Here is a 17,497-nt window from a genome sequence, read left to right as displayed (position 1 = left end):
CACAATTTTTATGTTCTTGTGAGGAAAGAAAAGTAAAACATGTTTAAGTTTGATTTTATGACTTGCTCTCAACAAGCAAATGTTTAAGTATGTAAGGCTTGACTTGTACTAGTGCTGTAATTTTCCAAGTAAAGGTGTCCCTAAAGGCCACTTCCTGAATTTTCCCAGTAAATAAAGCAAGCAATTCTAAGATCTTCCACAAACATCTAGCCATCTAGATGTACACTGATCTCCACTAAGAGATGAACCATTCTGCCTGTACAGACAAGCTAGCTATTAGAGGGTGGTCGGGTACACTCTTAGGATTTCAGGGTATCTTCCAACTGAAATCTCCATGTTCTCAGTATGGAAAAGCCTGAGATCAGACACCTATGTAAGGAAAGTGCTATTTGCCCAGTAAACCCACAAAAGCAAAAGGATAATGCTGGCCATAATTTGCCTTTCTGACATTTCCTTGGGAATCTGCAAGAACCTCCCCTTCCCCTTCCCCCAGTAAGACCATTTAAGTGTGTGTTAAACAACTATAGAATACTAAAAGTTTGGCCAAAATCAACTATGAAGCTGCAAAAAAAAAAAAAAAAAGATGTAACTATTGTCATTATCATCAATGTCCTCCTGGTGATGAACTTTAAAATGAGAGGGGCAGAGGCAAAAGAGATTGGAAAGAAGAAATGGAAAGTGAAATAAGAAGTTCATGTTGGCAGCTTGGTGGCTTTTAGGAACTGCACCAATGATAAGCAGGCACAGAGTAGTACATGGAGAGAAAGTGGGAGACAGCAGTTTTGTAGCCGCAGCACTGGCCTGAGTGCAGGTCCCAAAAAGAGCCTGAGAGGCGCCCGACGTTTCTGCTGTGCTGGCACTGAGGCAGTCAGCCTCTGTGTGGCACATCCCAGGGCTCTGAAGGCAAAGGCTGGATGCCCCCAAGTAGAGGATCTCCCAAGCCATCTCACAGCTTCCATGACTGTGTACCTCACACCTTCCTGTTAGGTGTTTATGTGTCTGTCTCCTTCACCAGGAAGATTTCAAGGTCATAATCATTCTACTCTTTATTCTCTCAGGCACAGTGTCAGAGATACAGCAGGTTTGCTATGAACACCGAAAGGATGAATTCTTTTAGAAACTTCTTTTCACAAACAGATCGGGGGGAGGCTTTCAAGAAAGGGAGCTTCCTTCAGCTCCATGTCCTAGGTTACCTGCATGAACAGTGACTTCTTTAAAATATCAGCATTGCTTCTCAGCCTTTAGGCTAAGATCAAGTGTATATCTATTCCTACCACCTTAATATTTCACCAATAATGAAAGTTTAAAATGTTTATCTGAGCTATCACAAATAATACTCCCTAAGAAAGAAGGGAGTAATAGGTTATCTTACACCACACAATGGAATACTGAAAGCTTTTGGCACTTGTATGGTTGGCCCTAATTTGCCCTAGAAAATTGTGCTATTTATTTCTTTCAACAATAATATTTTTGAGAACTTGCTTGCTTTTCAACATTCCATGAGGGACCAGGGATTCCAAATTGGTAAGAGAGCTAGTACTTGACGTACACTTCCTCACTTTTAATCAGACTTCAGAGCTGCTCAGCAGTACTTCAAATACTCACTCATCTAAAAAATCAAGGTCTTTGCTTGTCTGTTCTTGGCTGAAATCTAAATCTTTGATCAATTTTCCATAACAAAGAACTATTTAAAGATGATATCTTCAAAAGGCCAAACAAATTAAAATGATAAATATCATTTTCAGGTAGCACAAATCAATGCCCCTTGTACCTACTGAGCTAATGGAAACAAACGTTGATTTTCATACTGTGCTCAAGAAATGCACAAGACTTTTGGGAACTTCACTGATTTTACAGTGTTCAGCCAAAAACAATATTCTGTGCAATAAAAGAATACAAAAAGAAAGATGCTACAAGAACAAACCTAGGAGTACAAGGCAAAGTCAGTTGGGTGATGGCCACTCCCCGCTGGGAACGCCCAGCACTCTCCTTCTCCTGCCGAGTTTGCTCAAGACTCTGCACCAAAGAGTATTTCTATTCCACTTGCATCATTCTCTGATTTTTTAATGGGGTTTGAGGAAGCAAAACCATACAAGTGAGGGTAAGATGCTTGTCCTTAGCCTTGATGCTCATTCAGTCACTGTAAACCTATTAAAGAACATACAGAGTTACAGGTTTTGAGCTACTATGACCTCATAAGTGTTTCCAAAAATTGCAGTCTGCTCTAAAATAATTATTTTAAATCAGCCCAATGTTCCCTGTTCAAAGTTGTATTATGAGTGAACATGGTGTTCTTTCTTACTTGTCCACAACATGTACTTAGAGAAAGAGACTGGAGTGATAAGCTCAGTAGAACAGAAGATCACAGACAGGTGGAATATGACAGGGACCATAGTTTGGCATTGAGATGTGTCCATTGGTCACACTCAGTTCTCATTTGAGCCATGAAAATTTGAAGTCTTTATCTGAATAGGGCACTAAATGCATGGACTGATAATAAACTCCTTGGTCAGCAAAAGATACAGCAAAAATAAACTGAGGAGTTGATCATACTCTGTTAAACAAGGCCTTGGCCCCAGATATCCTTGTGAAACCTCCAACGAATGGGTGGCCTTCCTGGGGCAGCTACATAATTGTGTATTACAAAAACGCATATGGCGAACTGCTTCTTATACCTTTAACTGGGCAGATTTTTCCATTCCCGTCACCTCTATTTCATTACTAGCATTGCTAACCCAGGAACAGGTCAGCAAAAATAAAAGACAGTAAGTTTCCAATTCCAAGATTTCCTTGAAAATTTAACCTTAAAAACATTAAAAATTTTTAAGGATCCAAATTAAAATTGGTATGTATTATAGACCATTTTCTAGACCCAGCCCTTACCCTCTTATTCACCAACTTTTTCTTTTTTGGGGGATGGGGGGTACCGGGGATCAAACTCAGGACCTTCTACTTTCGAGGCAGGCACCGGAACCACTGAGCTAAATCCCTGGCCCCATTCACCAACTTTTTCTATAGCATGCTTTTTTGTTCGTCTCTTGCTTTGTTTGAAAGAAGAAAAAACTCACATATCATGTCCAATGGATATCAGAATGGTCTATCAGTTTTTAAAGCATCAGAAAATGATTAGGATTTTTAGTAAAAAATTTATTTCTCATAAATTCATAATTATCTCTTTAATTTTATATGACAAAGACAAATTAAACCTCTTAATGCATTGATTCTCTTGAGTTCTTCTCCTAGCCCCAAATCCCCCATCACTCACTAAATACCTTTGAGGTAAAGACTGAGATACTTGAATTTTCAAGCTTGACATGTTATAAAGGGACAACTAAGGTCACAGTTCCAAAAACTGAAGGCCAAGGAATTTGGCATTTACGTGTCCCATTGTACAGTTCTGCTAACCCATTGCTGCCTCTTCCTGTTGCTCCAGAGTAGTCAGCATCCATCAGATGAGTCCTACAAATTACCCTTCTCTCTGCTGTCTGGCTCACAGTCACCCAGCACCTCCTCTCCATTTCTGTTTATATCTATATGTTTGGAGAAGAAGCCTTCATGCCATCGCATCCTCAATTTTTTTTTTGCTAAACTCTAGAATCAATTATGTGGTGTTTAAAAAATCTCTCTCTCTCTCTGTCTCTCTCTCTCTCCCTCCCTCCCCATAGATATGGTGAGAATTGCAGTACTTTGACAGCAAAACTTTCTCCTGTATATTTGTCCCCAGCTATGTCGGGAGCCCTGCTAGGAAGAGACCAGGAACTCATCAAATCATCTTCAGAATAACATATAGCAGGCTATCTTTGTCTCCCCACCTCTGCACCTATTGCCACCCACACTGCCTAAAGGCTGTATCGTTCCTCACCTTTGCCTGGTTAACTCCTGGTTTGCCTAAATTGTCCTTCCCAAAAGGGCTCAGAATCCCTGATGATCACTCCCTTCCTAGCCATCATCATCATACAAGATATTCTTAATTCCAAATTTCCTCTCTCTCATTTCCACAAATCTAACATGTAATTCCGTGAGAAACACGGGCTATTTCTTTTTCTCTGTTATCCCCAGCTTCTAATAGGGCTATGATCAATAAAAATATAATAAATGAATGTCTCCAGAAGAAAGTTTAAACTACTTCTTACAGAACTCTAGGCTTTCCATCTGTAATTCCACCTAGCTTTCTACAGCTCACACCAGCCAGTCTACTCTCTAGCTAGTAACAACTCTGTTCTTAGTCCTTCCCTTAAAGAATGCGAGAAAATGTTCCTTCTCACTTAATCTCTGGTGTTATTAAAATTTTATCCTTCAAGGTCCAGAACAACTGCAGTTATCTTTCTATCTCAGTCTAACTTTGGCCACGTGGAGTCCTCCTCTCCCTCTGAAGTTAATATTCTCCTCTCATACAGGAAATTAATTATATACACAACCCTGGAGCATCCCCTATACCGATGTCTTATGTTATTAATTTTTGTACATTTCTGCCTTGTGTCTCAATTTATAAATTTTTGATGGCAAGTTGTGCCTTCAGTGCCTTTGATCCTCTGCAATTCCTTGCCCAAAGTAAGAAGTTTGCTGTTTAGCTCAGTGGTTCCGTCGCCCACCTCGCAAGCTCAAGGTCCCAAGTTTGATCCCTGGTACCAAAAACAACAACAACAACGAAAAAACCAAAGTAAGAGGTTAATAAGTATCTGTTACCTGACATGCTGGCTAGAAAGCAAAAGTGTGCAGGATGAGAGAACTACGGAAATTATTTTAAAAAACAACTTACCAACAGTGCAGCCAAACACCTCTAATTGTTAGAGGCTGCTTTAAAAGTTTAAATGTTGGTGGCATAATTTTATACTACAATTTTGTGAAATTACTCTTTGAATAAAGGTTATTTTTAAATAGAAATTTATTCATATGATAAATTCTGAAGAGAAAAAAAGAAACTTTAAAGTAAAAAATTTAGTAAAATAAATAAAAAGAAAAACAAAAAAACCCTATATCCAAAATTGACACCCCTAACCCTATCTCTAAGACCAGGATCAGCACCTACAACTCTATCAGCTAACTTTCACTACAAGATCTCGTTCAGGACTGAGGTCATGGTTCTACAAAGGGCTTGCCCAACAAGTCCCTGAACACAAACAATGATTCTTTTCAATCTCTTTCACCTAATTTGCCATACATATTTACTTATAAGTGTTCTTGAGATACTGTGTCCAACTAGTTTTATTTATTGTACATCTCACTGTATTACTCCAAGAATATGTAAGCAGCTGCTTCTAACCATTAAGATTTTAAAATATAGATGATATGTTCAAGGTTCAGGTGTCCAGGGTTCAGTAACCTAGCAACAAAATGTCAAAAGATCTAGTCTGTGCCCTCAACTGTCCAACATCTACACAGCCCTCTAAGACATGGACCTGCAAACCCATTGGTCAGGTCAGGCTTGGCTAATGATTAATTGATATTGGCCAACAATAGAGATAAAAAAACACAAGAGTCTTGTTGTCCATCTTCAAAAACTTGATGGCCAAGGAATACAAATAGGAAATATACACTTACATTACTTGGGGCCACAGGCTACAGAGTTATCAACTAGGCTTTTACCTTGGGAAAATGCAAATTAAAAGTTATCCATAATCCTCTGACAAATGACACCTCACATACTTTATATACTGGATATCTGTAGGCTGGATGTCCGTTTATGATACAAATGAACAACTGTGCCCCCATTATTAGGTACATCCTGCCAGATAAGGTAGGAAGAAAAGGAAATATGTTATTTTTGTTTTAATGAGTTAATGAAAGTTGAACCCTTATGACCAAAACATATTTTAAGAAGTAAAATCCCATGCCTTCTTCCCTCTTGCTTGGTTTGGTTTAGCAGCTCATCCATTTCACTTTAATGGACTCTGCTTTTTAATGAACATTTGTAGTTAAAGAGTCCTTCATTTCTTGGAAAAGCTATACAAATTTTACTTGTTTTCCTTCCCTATCTAATAATGAAGCTCATAATATAGGAAAGAAGCATTAAAATCAACTATTCCAGCAGTAGCAAAAATAAATGAAACGTGGGAGGCCGTTTATTTGTATGTCAAAGAGAAAGCAAAATTCTCTATAGGGTGACATGATCATTTGTTTTCCCCAACAAAGCAAACAAATCAAACAGGAACAAACTGGGAGCCCACCCTTCATCATTCATGGTGTAATGAGTTCTTGCTAGATTAACCATTCTCCTTCCCTTTTATATTCCCTCTCAAAAAACAGATGCACAATGACATCAGCAAAACAGCTAAAGATCATCAATCTATAAGACAGGAAAGGCAGCAGCCAGACTTGCATCCTTTTTAAATTAGCTGCCGCCTGTGTCTCCTGGCTGGTGGCTCTGCTTGTACAGTGCAGGAAAGGGGCTCTCTGATAAGACAAGTCTTTAGGAGGAAGCAATGATCAGGAGCAGATTTTTAGGTAGCAGGTGCTGCCTATGTGTAATGTTTAAAGCCAAAAATTTTGGACTTGGAATTTTGTGGTACTTCCTTCCCCACTGCTGCTGGCCAAGCCTGAAGATGACCCCTCACCTCCTCCCTACTCCCTTTCTCCTCCATAGACTAGATAAGACAAACAGAGTCTGTTTGACTAATATTGCAGACCCTGGGAGACATAGTCCCAGGAGATAGTTACAATATGTATCCGTCCCTGATCCCTTCCTGTGCATGCCCCAATCACGAAACAATCACGCTACATTCTGCCTAGGCCACATAGGACATGTAGCACTATTTGCCCTGCCTTCTCTTTCTGTTTGGCTTCCACTATAAAGAGCATGTGGTGCTTCAGGTGGCCATTAGCTCCCCTCAAGCTACGGTTCCACCTGGTCCTAGCTTTCAAGAATAATCTTGGTATGTATCCTTCTTTCTTGTTGTTTCCCAATTTTCTTCATCTCCCACTGCTCTCCCTGCCTTTGGCCCCTATGCTGTGTGGGTCGGGGCTTTCTATCACCTCAACTTCTCCATTATTCAAAGCTGAACACCAACAACATTCTGTCAACATGAACAATGACAATGGGCAAGGCATTGGAGAGCCATATTCACTGCCATCAGAACAGTCCATTAGATGGAGCTGGCTGCTAACTAGGTGTGGTGGCACATACCTGTAATCCTAGTACTTTGGGAGGCTGACAGGAGGATCACAGGTCCAAGCCCAGCACGGGCAACTTGGTGACTTACTGAAACCATGTCTCAAAATAAAAATTAAAACAAGACTGAGGATATAGCTCAGCGTGAAAGCCCTGGGTTCAGTCCTCATAACTGATGAAAAATTAAAATGACAGACTAAGCCACCACACTGCAAATAATAAACAGGCCAGCTCAAAGCCTGCCTGGCTAAGAGCACTGAGCTCCTAAGCCAGAGTCATAGCTGCTGGACGGATGGAGTGGGTCACAGGAGTAGGGTGAAGTACTGATACTGGAAGTGTTGCTGCTGGTAATGTAGCTCAGAGTTATTATGATGGCAGGCCAGCAAACTTCAGCATTTTCTCCATAGCTGGAAACAAGGAAGGACACCTGTACTCATGTCAAACAGCAATGGAGAACTAAAAGAATTTACAGTACTGGTGAGGTCAGTTACAAAATCAATGAATGTTTATATACCTCGCTGCCATTTGTAGAGCCTTTCATAGCCACTGGTTCAGTCAATGTGTCAGAGTCTTAGCTAGATGACTTAGAAGATGCTGACAGGATGATGCTAGATGCCAAAAAAGATTAATCCAGGTCTAGGGTGCCTCTAATGAGACAAAGAAGAGGAAATGCTACCTTTAGAAAAGGTCATCACCCCATTTTGATCTCTTCTGCTTGAGAATGAGTTTTAGTGAACAAATTATAAAAATACTGAAGCACATTCAATGGTATTTATACCATAACTTCTCCTACCATAGTTGGCACACCTGCAACTCAATTTCTTTTTTCTTCTGGAGAAAGTCCTTGTGATTAAACCCAGGTTCTTGCAAGTCCTCTACTATTAAGTTGGACCTCCAGCCCCATTATAACTCCATTTCTACTGAGTGTCTGTTGAAACTGTATATTATTTTCGGTATGAACATCCACACAGAGAACTTGACTCTTCTGACAATGGTAGCAGTTGTTTACAGTGCTAGGACAAATGTTTGGACCTTGGGGACTCTCTGAGTAACTTTTCTCCTATCTCTCTTGTTAGTCTCCACCTCCCTAAAGTATTTCAATCACCACCTGCCATCAAGATTTTAAATTTAAAATGTGGCTAAACATCTAGAGGAAAGCAGCAAAGACTTCCAACCCACCTCCAAGGAGATGTTTTTCTTCCAGGGCATTGGCTGGCTCTGTGACCCTGGTGGTAGAGAGGGCCTACAAGCTGGGTCTCAGTGCAGAAAAGCCCGGAAGACAACAAAAAGAACTGGAGAGAAATAGGGGGAAGGAAATAGTGTGTGAAGCAGCTGTGGGAGCCTAAGGTAACTGGAAATAGCCAGAGGGAAAATGAGAGAAATGAAGATGGAGGAGAAGTCAATGGATGCAAAAGGCTTTTGGGATGCTCTCTATCCCTGCCAGGTCAACTGGACCTCTCAGCTCAGCTCAGCTCAGCTCCAAGCAGCTGGTTCCTAGGAAGCCCTTGTGACCTCCTCCTCCAGGATATTAATATCCCTTTCTGTTTTGTTTTGGTTGGGATTCTCTCTGGCCTTTTATATGTCTGTCTCCCTAGTCAGACCATGAGGGACAAAAGCAAGGATTCTCTTCCTCAGTTTTTAAATAACTGGCCTTCCACTCCTAGTTCTGTGACTGATGCACAGGTATCCAAGTCATGTGGGCCAAGCAACAGATGAGTCTTAAAAATGTAGATAACGTCAATAAACATACTGGCCATGACAATTCTGGGGCAGCTTAAGGATCTTAAGCCAATATACAGCACAACAAACAGTAATAAATTTGTTTTATAATAAGTTTGGATAATCATTCAGTCACCAGAAAATAAAAAAGGAAAGCTGCATGCTGTTTCAATATTCTGCAAGGCCAGTTCTACATCAATCCCTTATGGGTACAAATGCAACACTTTGCACTCTGCCCTAAAAGTGTTAAGACAAACCTTAAAAGAGTCAGATTTGGAAGGCTAGTGGTGTAGCTCAATGGTAGAGCATTTGCTGAGCATTCATAAGACCCTAGACATCATCCCTATCACCACACACACAAAGGTCTGACTTATCTTCTCCCCTCTCCACAAACAATTTATGATTTGAAAAACACAACATATTCTTTAAACTGAAGAGCTCTTTAGATGTCAGGCTACTTAGTAAATAAATTATTCCCCATACCACTTTTTAATCCACTCTTTCAGTGAAGAGGGCAGAAACTGACACAGAATTTAAGAACTATGGAAAAGTTCCTATAATTGTCAATGTCCCCAAGAAGGAATCAAAATACAGAAACAAAGGTGCATCATAACAAACAGCATGCTGTGATATGCATAGAAGGCAGTTAAAAATGCTTACATATGATTACTACTCCACTGTTGTTTTAAGAAATACATTTTATTCAAGAAATGGGAAAATCTTTGATAGAATTAACTCTATAATGCAGAAATTTAAACATGAATACTACTCTTTATTTGTAGTCATTTATATTTACAACAAAATCAGTTACACAAGTGCTACTTACTCTTTTTGGCGTTCCATCATTCTATTATAATTGTGTTTCCTGACACTAACTTTAATGCTCCTTAAGCTACTAAGTTTAAGTCTTGCAAAGTTCTTTGTATGGCATATACTTATAAATGAATTAAAATTAGCTTTATTATGAGGAAATTTCCAAATCTCTTGTGATATTGGCAACAAGCCAAACTGCTGTAAATGAAGATGCTAAATTGGAATATTTTTAGAGTTGTTTCAAATTATAGTAGAGTCAAAACCATAATCCATTTTCTATTCAGAACACATGTACCAGGCATGACAGGGTCCTTTATTGCTTCCACTAGTTGGAATCTTTAAGAATGTATGTAAAGGGCTGGGGATTTAGCTCAGTGGTTCTGCTGCCTGCCTTGCAAGTGGAAGGACCCAAGTTCGATCCCCAGTACCAAAAAAAAAATGTATGTAAACTCTAGAGAAGATTCCTCTTCTCTGTTTGTCAAGGGGGACCCAGCACAGATGAATGAACAACTATGAGATTGTAACAAACCTTATTCCCCTACCCAGCTTCTAGTTGGAATTCTGAAGAGAAGTGAATACTACAGAAGACGGACAAAGGGCCAAACATCTTTGGAGAAATCTTTACACAATAAAAGAATAAGTTCCCCTATGAGACCTGCAATCAGCTCCTCAAATACCTGGTCCCCAGCCGAAGCTCTGTGAGTGCAGGACTGAGGCCGCTCAGCCATGCACTCCCCACCCTTACAGGGAGCACTCAACACCATGTGTACAGAGGTAGAGCTGGCAGTGCAAAGAACCTAAGATTTGGACTCAAAACAGATTGTGGTAAAATCAGGCTCTGCTATTCACCAGGTGTGAGTCTCAGGGAAAGTTAATTCTTTAATCCTCAGTTTCCTCTCCTATACAATGGGTACAATACTATCTTGTAGGTTCATTGTGAGGATTTGGAAGTAACGGCTGTGATGGCAACACCTAATAGGCACTTAATAGAAGAGTTATTTTTTTTTTTGGTACCAGGGATCGAACTTGGGTCCTTATGCTTTCGAGGCAAGCGGCAGAACCACTGAGCTAAATCCCCGGCCCTAGAAAGCTACTTTTGTAAATAAGTAAGTACATATCAGGAAGTACATATGCCTTTAAATGATAACAGCTATTATTGCCCAAATGAACTTTCTACTGTCACCCCTATGAATATAGGTCAGGATGCTCAAAATTGATGCAATCTCTCTATCTGTGCTACAGCTCATAATAAATCAGTCTGAGGAAAGAGAATGGGGAAGCAAACATGGCAAGACACCAACCAAAGACACACTGAAGACTCAGGAGCAGATGCTGGCATTCAGAAGAGCCTGGGCAAGAGGGCTGGGGATTTAGCTCAGGGGCGCCACGCCTGCCTCACAAAGCACAAAGTCCTGAGTTCCATCCCCAGTAAGGAGGGCAGGGGGAGGGCCAGAAGAGCCTTGGGAGTACAACAGAGGGACAATAACCTTCAATGACAGAGCCCAAAAACTCATGATCATGTGGATGACAACAAAAAAGCTGATTTAATTCTACTCAAGAAGGCAAGAGAAGTAGTATCTATGTAAAGAAAGTTCTCCAACTCCCTCCAGCTGAAACCCACATCTCCTCCCTTTAGGTTCTCCCAGCCAGCATTTTGCTTGGTTTTCCACCCTATAGCTCAGCACAGCCTGTCTGGTGTCATTCCACACATCAAGAGGGCACAAGCTACTGGAAAGCAGGTCAACAGTGTTATTCATCTTTGCTCAGTATCTGCTGAACTCACTGATTTACCTTTCAAGATGACAGATGAAATTCTAATCACTTCTATGTCCCCAGTGAGTTTTTTCCTTTAAGTAAGAATTTAGAATACCCTCTAGTATTTTCACAGTTTGTTGATTACAAGTAACATCATCTTGTGAAGCGTTTATTTACAACATTAAAATATTGACAGCAATGTCATCAGAGCTATAGGTCAAGAGATACAGTCAAATCAAATAATCACCATCACCTTTTTCAGAAGGTGGCCCTTGGTACAATTTTCGACTTTGGTTGGTCTTCTCTTTCCCAAATACTCAACACATTCATTAATTATTTCTGGTCTGCATTTGCAAAAGGAGCTATGGGCCAGCACTATCTAGGCACACCTGGACATAGACAAATGTATACATGAAATATTTTTGTTTTCAGTGGAGTGACAAAGTTACAAGATATGCCTGGATGGAATCAAGAAAGATTGTACAGGGAAGGTAGGACTTAATTAAAATTTGAAGAATTAAAATTCTTCAAATTTTAATATTAAAAATACCAGGTCTGTGATGTATGTTCCTAAAGAGGAAGAATGGAAATATCTTTACAATAAAAGAATAAAAACAAACCATAACCATCCTGAAGATCATCAAGCTTCTATCTCAGAAATAAACTTTTTATACTGTCTTTAAAATATTAATGATAATGAAATAACCTAATTTGGTTAATTAAAAATGAGGTTAAATTTAAGCATGAGCCACTGAAAAGAGATCCAGTGTCAACATGACAGCCCAAGGCAGGCAAGAACCAGGTGCTGGTACATGTATTTTACACCTCTGCCCAGAGGCTTCTGTTGTTTCTTGCTGTGTTCCTGCAGACTAGTACCAAAAAAGTGACTTGGCCACAAAAACTAAAAATGAATAGTACAACAATCAAAAATTTAAGTGCTTCATTTTCATCCGTTCATGACCTTACTCAAAAGAAACTTACTGGTCCGGAGTCGCGCGGAAGACGCCTAGTCACCCCGCTGCAAACAGGCAAGTCTGCCCACACCTTACCGAGGTCCCCAGTCAAGTGGAACACACACCGAATCAGCCCACTGCAGACAGGCAGGTCTGTGCACGCCCTACCGAGGTCCTGAGTCACGCGGAAGACACCGAATCACCCCACTGCAGACAGGCAGCCACCTGATTCCACAATACAAAGATGCAGAGGACACCAGAACACCAGACCAAGGTACTAAGTCTCACTGTTCCTGGCCCAGAGGTAGGGGCTTCTGAGCCATCGTCCCACTGCTCCTGGTCCAGAGGAAGGGGCTTCCCGGTCACCATCCCTCCCGCTGCTCCCAGCCCAGAGGAAAGGGCTTTTGGGCCACCTTCTGTCCCGCTGCTCCTGGCCCAGAGAAAGGGGCTTCTGAGCCACCATCCCACTGCTCCTGGTCCAGAGGAAGGGGTTCCCCAGCCACCATCCCTCCGGCTGCTCCCAGCCCACAGGAAAGGGCTTTTGGGTCACCATCCCTACCACTGCTCCCGGCCCCTGTCCCATCTCACCCAGCTCAGAGGAGGTAATCCGTGCAGGCACTAACAGGCCCCCATCCCAGTCGAAATGAGAAAACACATAAATAAGTCTCAAAACCAGACTTCCAGATCACCTACAGCAACCCCAAAGGGAAATGAGATGGAACACTCTGATACTCAACCACCTGGACCCACTGAACTGGCAACAAAAGGGGATCTGGAAAAAATGAAATCAGAAATAATTTCTCAGATAACAGGAGAAATTGTGCCCCTAGTGCAAGACATGATTAATAAATCTAGAGAGGAGCTGAGGAACATGATGGAATCCCAACATAAGAAACAAATGGAATCCATAAAACAGATGCAAATAGATTTCCAGGAGAAGAAAAACTCCATTGAAAGTCTACACAGCAGAATGAGCCAATGTGAGGACAGAATTTCACATATAGAAGATAAGATTGCAATTAGTGACCAGGAAAAGAAAAATTGCTTCAAAATTATAAGGGAACATGAGAAATCAATCCAGCAGCTGCTAGATGATGCAAAGAAGAATAACATAAGACTGACTGGAGTCAATGAAGACACAGGAGAGAGTTCAGATGACATAAAAAAACCTCTTCACAGAAATAATGGCAGAAAACTTCCCAAGCAGGGGAAAACAGCTTGACATACACATAAGTGAGGTATATAGGACTCCAAATAGCCTTGATCAAAAAAAATCTACACATAGGCATATAATTGTTAAGATTCCCAAAACACAACAGAAGAACAAAGTTCTCCAAGCAGTCAGAGAAAAGAAACAAATCACATACAAAGGAAAGCCCATCAGAATCACAGCAGACTTCTCAACACAAACCATCAAGGCAAGAAGAGCTTGGAGTGACATATTCCAAGATCTAAAAGAAAACAGCCTCCAACCCAGATTGATGTACCCTGCAAAACTATCTTTCAAAATGGATGGAGAAATAAGATACTTTCATGAAAAAGAGCACCTTAGGAACTTCGTGAATACCAAACCAGCACTCCAAAGAATTGTACACAATATGCTAGGAACAGACATTGAGGATCACAACCCCAGGAAGCAAAGCAGAGTGAACCCATCTGGCATGACAAGAAATTAAATGTACAGGGGGAGAACCCAACAAAAAGAAAAAGTCATGGCAATGACAAGTCAATATGTTTCAGTTATAACCATCAACGTTAATGGTCTCAATTCACCAATCAAAAGAAACAGACTGACAGAATGGGTCAAGAAGCAAAATCCAACAATATGCTGCATACAAGAAACATACTTCATTCAAAAGGAAACTCATAGACTGAAAGTTAAAGGGTGGAAAACAATACTCCATGCGACAGGAAGCCGAAAAAAAGCAGGAGTAGCTATCCTCTTGGCAGATCAAGTAGATTTCAAACCAACACTGATTAAGAGAGACAAAGAAGGACATTACATCCTTGTAAAGGGAAGAATCCAGGAAGAATAGATGACAATCATAAATATCTATGCACCAAACACTAGTGAACCCAACTATATAAAACAAATACTAACAGACATGAAAAGTCATATATGCACTAATACAATTGTAGTGGGGGACCTGACACCCCACTGTCACAAATAGATAGATCAACTAGACTAAAAATAAGTAATGAAATACTAGAACTCAATCGAACTCTTGAACAAATGAACTTAACAGATGTTTACAGAGTCTTCCACCCCACAAAATCAGAATACATATTCTTCTCAGCTGCACATGGGTCATTCTCCAAAATAGACCACATACTCACACATAGAATATGTTTAAGTAAGTGCAAAGGAATTAAAGTTATCCCCTGTACATTATCAGACCATAGTGCGATGAAATTGGAGATCCATAGCAAAAGAAATTCAAAAAATTTCATAAACATGTGGAAATTGAACAACACACTTCTGAATAACCAGTGGGTCACAGAGGAAATTAAAGAAGAAATCAGACAGTTCCTTCAATTAAATGACAATGACAATACAACATATCGGAATCTATGGGACACAATGAAAGCAGTCTTACAAGGGAAATTCACAGCAGTGAATACGCATATTAGGAAAACAGAACGATCCCAATTAAACAACCTGATGCTGAACCTCAAGCTTCTAGAAAAAGAAGAACAGGACAAATACAAAGCTCATACAAGGGAGGAAATTATAAAGATCAGAGGAGAAATCAATGCAATAGAGACTAAGAGAGCAATACAAAAAATCAATGAAGCCAAGAGTTGGTTCTTTGAAAGAATCAACAAAATTGACAAACCTTTAGCCTACCTTGTCAGAAAAAGGAAAGAAAAGGCCCAAATCCATGCAATTAGGAATGAAAAGGGTGAAATTACAACAGACCCAGCAGAAATACAGAGGATCATCAATACCTACTTCCAGAACCTATACGCCAGTAAGATGGACAACACAGAAGAAATGGACAGATTCCTAGATACATATGAATTACCAAAGTTGAACAAAGAAGACCTAAAAATTCTGAACAACCCAATATCAACCAATGAAATTGAAAATGTAATGAAAAACTTACCAACTAAGAAAAGCCTGGGCCCTGATGGCTTCACTGCTGAATTCTACAAGACATTTAGAGAGGAACTGCTGCCACTACTGTTTAAACTCTTCAATGAAATTGAAAGGGAAGCAATACTCCCAAATTCATTCCTGGAAGCAACCATCACCTTGATCCCCAAAGCAGAGAAAGACCCAACTGAAAAAGAGAACTATAGGCCAATCTCACTAATGAACATAGATGCAAAAATCCTTAATAAGATACTGGCAAACAGAATGCAGAAGATCATCAAGAAGATCATACACCCTGATCAAGTGGGATTCATCCCAGGGATGCAGGGATGGTTCAATATATGAAAATCAATTAATTTAATACACTATATCAATAGAGCCAAGGACAAAAACCATATGATTATCTCCATAAATGCAGAAAAAGCATTTGACAAAATCCAACATACATTTATGATAAAAACCCTACAAAAAATTGGAATAGATGGTCTCTACCTCAAATTGATAGAAGCCATCTATGAAAAACCAACAGCCAATATCATACTCAATGGTCAAAAACTGAAATCCTTCACACTAAAATCAGGAACAAGACAAGGATGTCCACTATCACCACTCTTGTTCAATATAGTTCTGGAAACATTAGCCACAGCTGTTAGACAAGAGAAAGAAATAAAAGAATAAAGATAGGAAATGAAGAAGTCAAATTGTCATTATTTGCAGATGACATGATACTCTATATAGAAGACCCCAAGAACTCCGCCAAAAGTCTTCTAGACTTAATAACCAAATTCAGTCAAGTAGCTGGTTACAAGGTTAACACACAAAAATCAAAAGCATTCCTCCACACCAATGACAGACTCACTGAGAGAGAAATAGGGCAAATAATTCCTTTCACAATAGCATCCAAAAAACTGAAATACCTAGGAATCATCCTAACAAAAGAAATCAAAAACCTCTTCTCTGAAAACTATGGCACTTTGAAAAGAGAGATTGAAGATGATATCAGAAAATGGACAGACATCCCCTGCTCCTGGGTAGGAAGGATTAATATAGTGAAAATGGCCATACTTCCAAAACTGCTATATAGATTTAATGCAATTCCAATTGAGATCCCAGCAGCATACTTCATAGACCTCGAGAAAACAATCCAAAAATTCATTTGGAACAAGAAGAGACCCAGAATAGCAAAAGCAATTCTAGATAAGAGACACGGCAGGGGGTATCACAATCCCCAACCTGCAGCTATACTACAAAGCTACTGTGATAAAAACAGCATGGTACTGGCAAAGAAACAGACTTGAGGACCAGTGGAACAGGTGAGAAGATGCAGAAACAATGCCAGACACACTCAGCCATCTCATCTTCGACAAAGGAGCCAAACACCCTCACTGGAAGAAAGATAGCCTCTTTAATAAATGGTGCTGGAAAAATTGGGCTTCAACTTGCCAAAGATGAAAACTAGACCTATATCTCTCACCATGCACTAAACTAAAATCAAAATGGATTAAAGATCTAAATATTAAAATAGAAACTCTGAACCAGTTGGAACAGAGGTTAGGCAGAACCCTTGAAGACATCGGTGTAGGAAAAGATTTTATGAACAAGACCTCAGTTGCCCGTGAACTAGCACAAACAGTCAACAAATGGGATCTCTTCTTATTAAAAGGCTTCTGCACAGCAAGAGAAACCACCAGCAGTGTGAAGAGACAACCCACAATGTGGGAAAAAATCTTCACCTGCTCTTCCTCAGACAAACGTCTACTATCTTGAATCTATAAAGAACTTAAAAAGATCAGACCTCCCAAATTTAAAGACCCAATCCAAAAATAGGCATCTGAAATGAACAGACATTTCTCACACAAAGAAGTAGAAACAGCAAATAAATACATGAAAAAATGCTCAACATCACTGGTCATTCGAGAGATGCAAATGAAAACAATGCTGAGATTCCACTTCACTCCAGAAAGAATGGCTGCTATTATGAAATCAACCAATAACAAATGCTGGCGGGGCTGTGGGGAAAGAGGAACCCTGCTCCACTGCTGGTGGGAGTGT

At 40.0% G+C, this 17,497-nt stretch overlaps 1 protein-coding gene and 1 pseudogene across 3 annotated transcripts in view; one reads left to right on the top strand and one right to left on the bottom strand.

The window, feature by feature from the left end:
- CUNH1orf21 (chromosome unknown C1orf21 homolog) overlaps positions 1-17,497 on the bottom strand; it is a 246,604-nt gene that overhangs the window by 159,746 nt on the left and 69,361 nt on the right. The gene's annotated exons all lie outside the window — the stretch shown is intronic.
- On the top strand, positions 1,227-1,372 carry LOC147823135 (U2 spliceosomal RNA; annotated as a pseudogene).

Source organism: Heterocephalus glaber, unplaced genomic scaffold (genome assembly GCF_053883595.1).
Source record: "Heterocephalus glaber isolate CG9 unplaced genomic scaffold, H.glaber_assembly_v1.0 deba00001600, whole genome shotgun sequence".
NCBI classification, from domain to species: domain Eukaryota; kingdom Metazoa; phylum Chordata; class Mammalia; order Rodentia; family Bathyergidae; genus Heterocephalus; species Heterocephalus glaber.
This window is presented reverse-complemented; position numbering and strand designations above follow the sequence as displayed.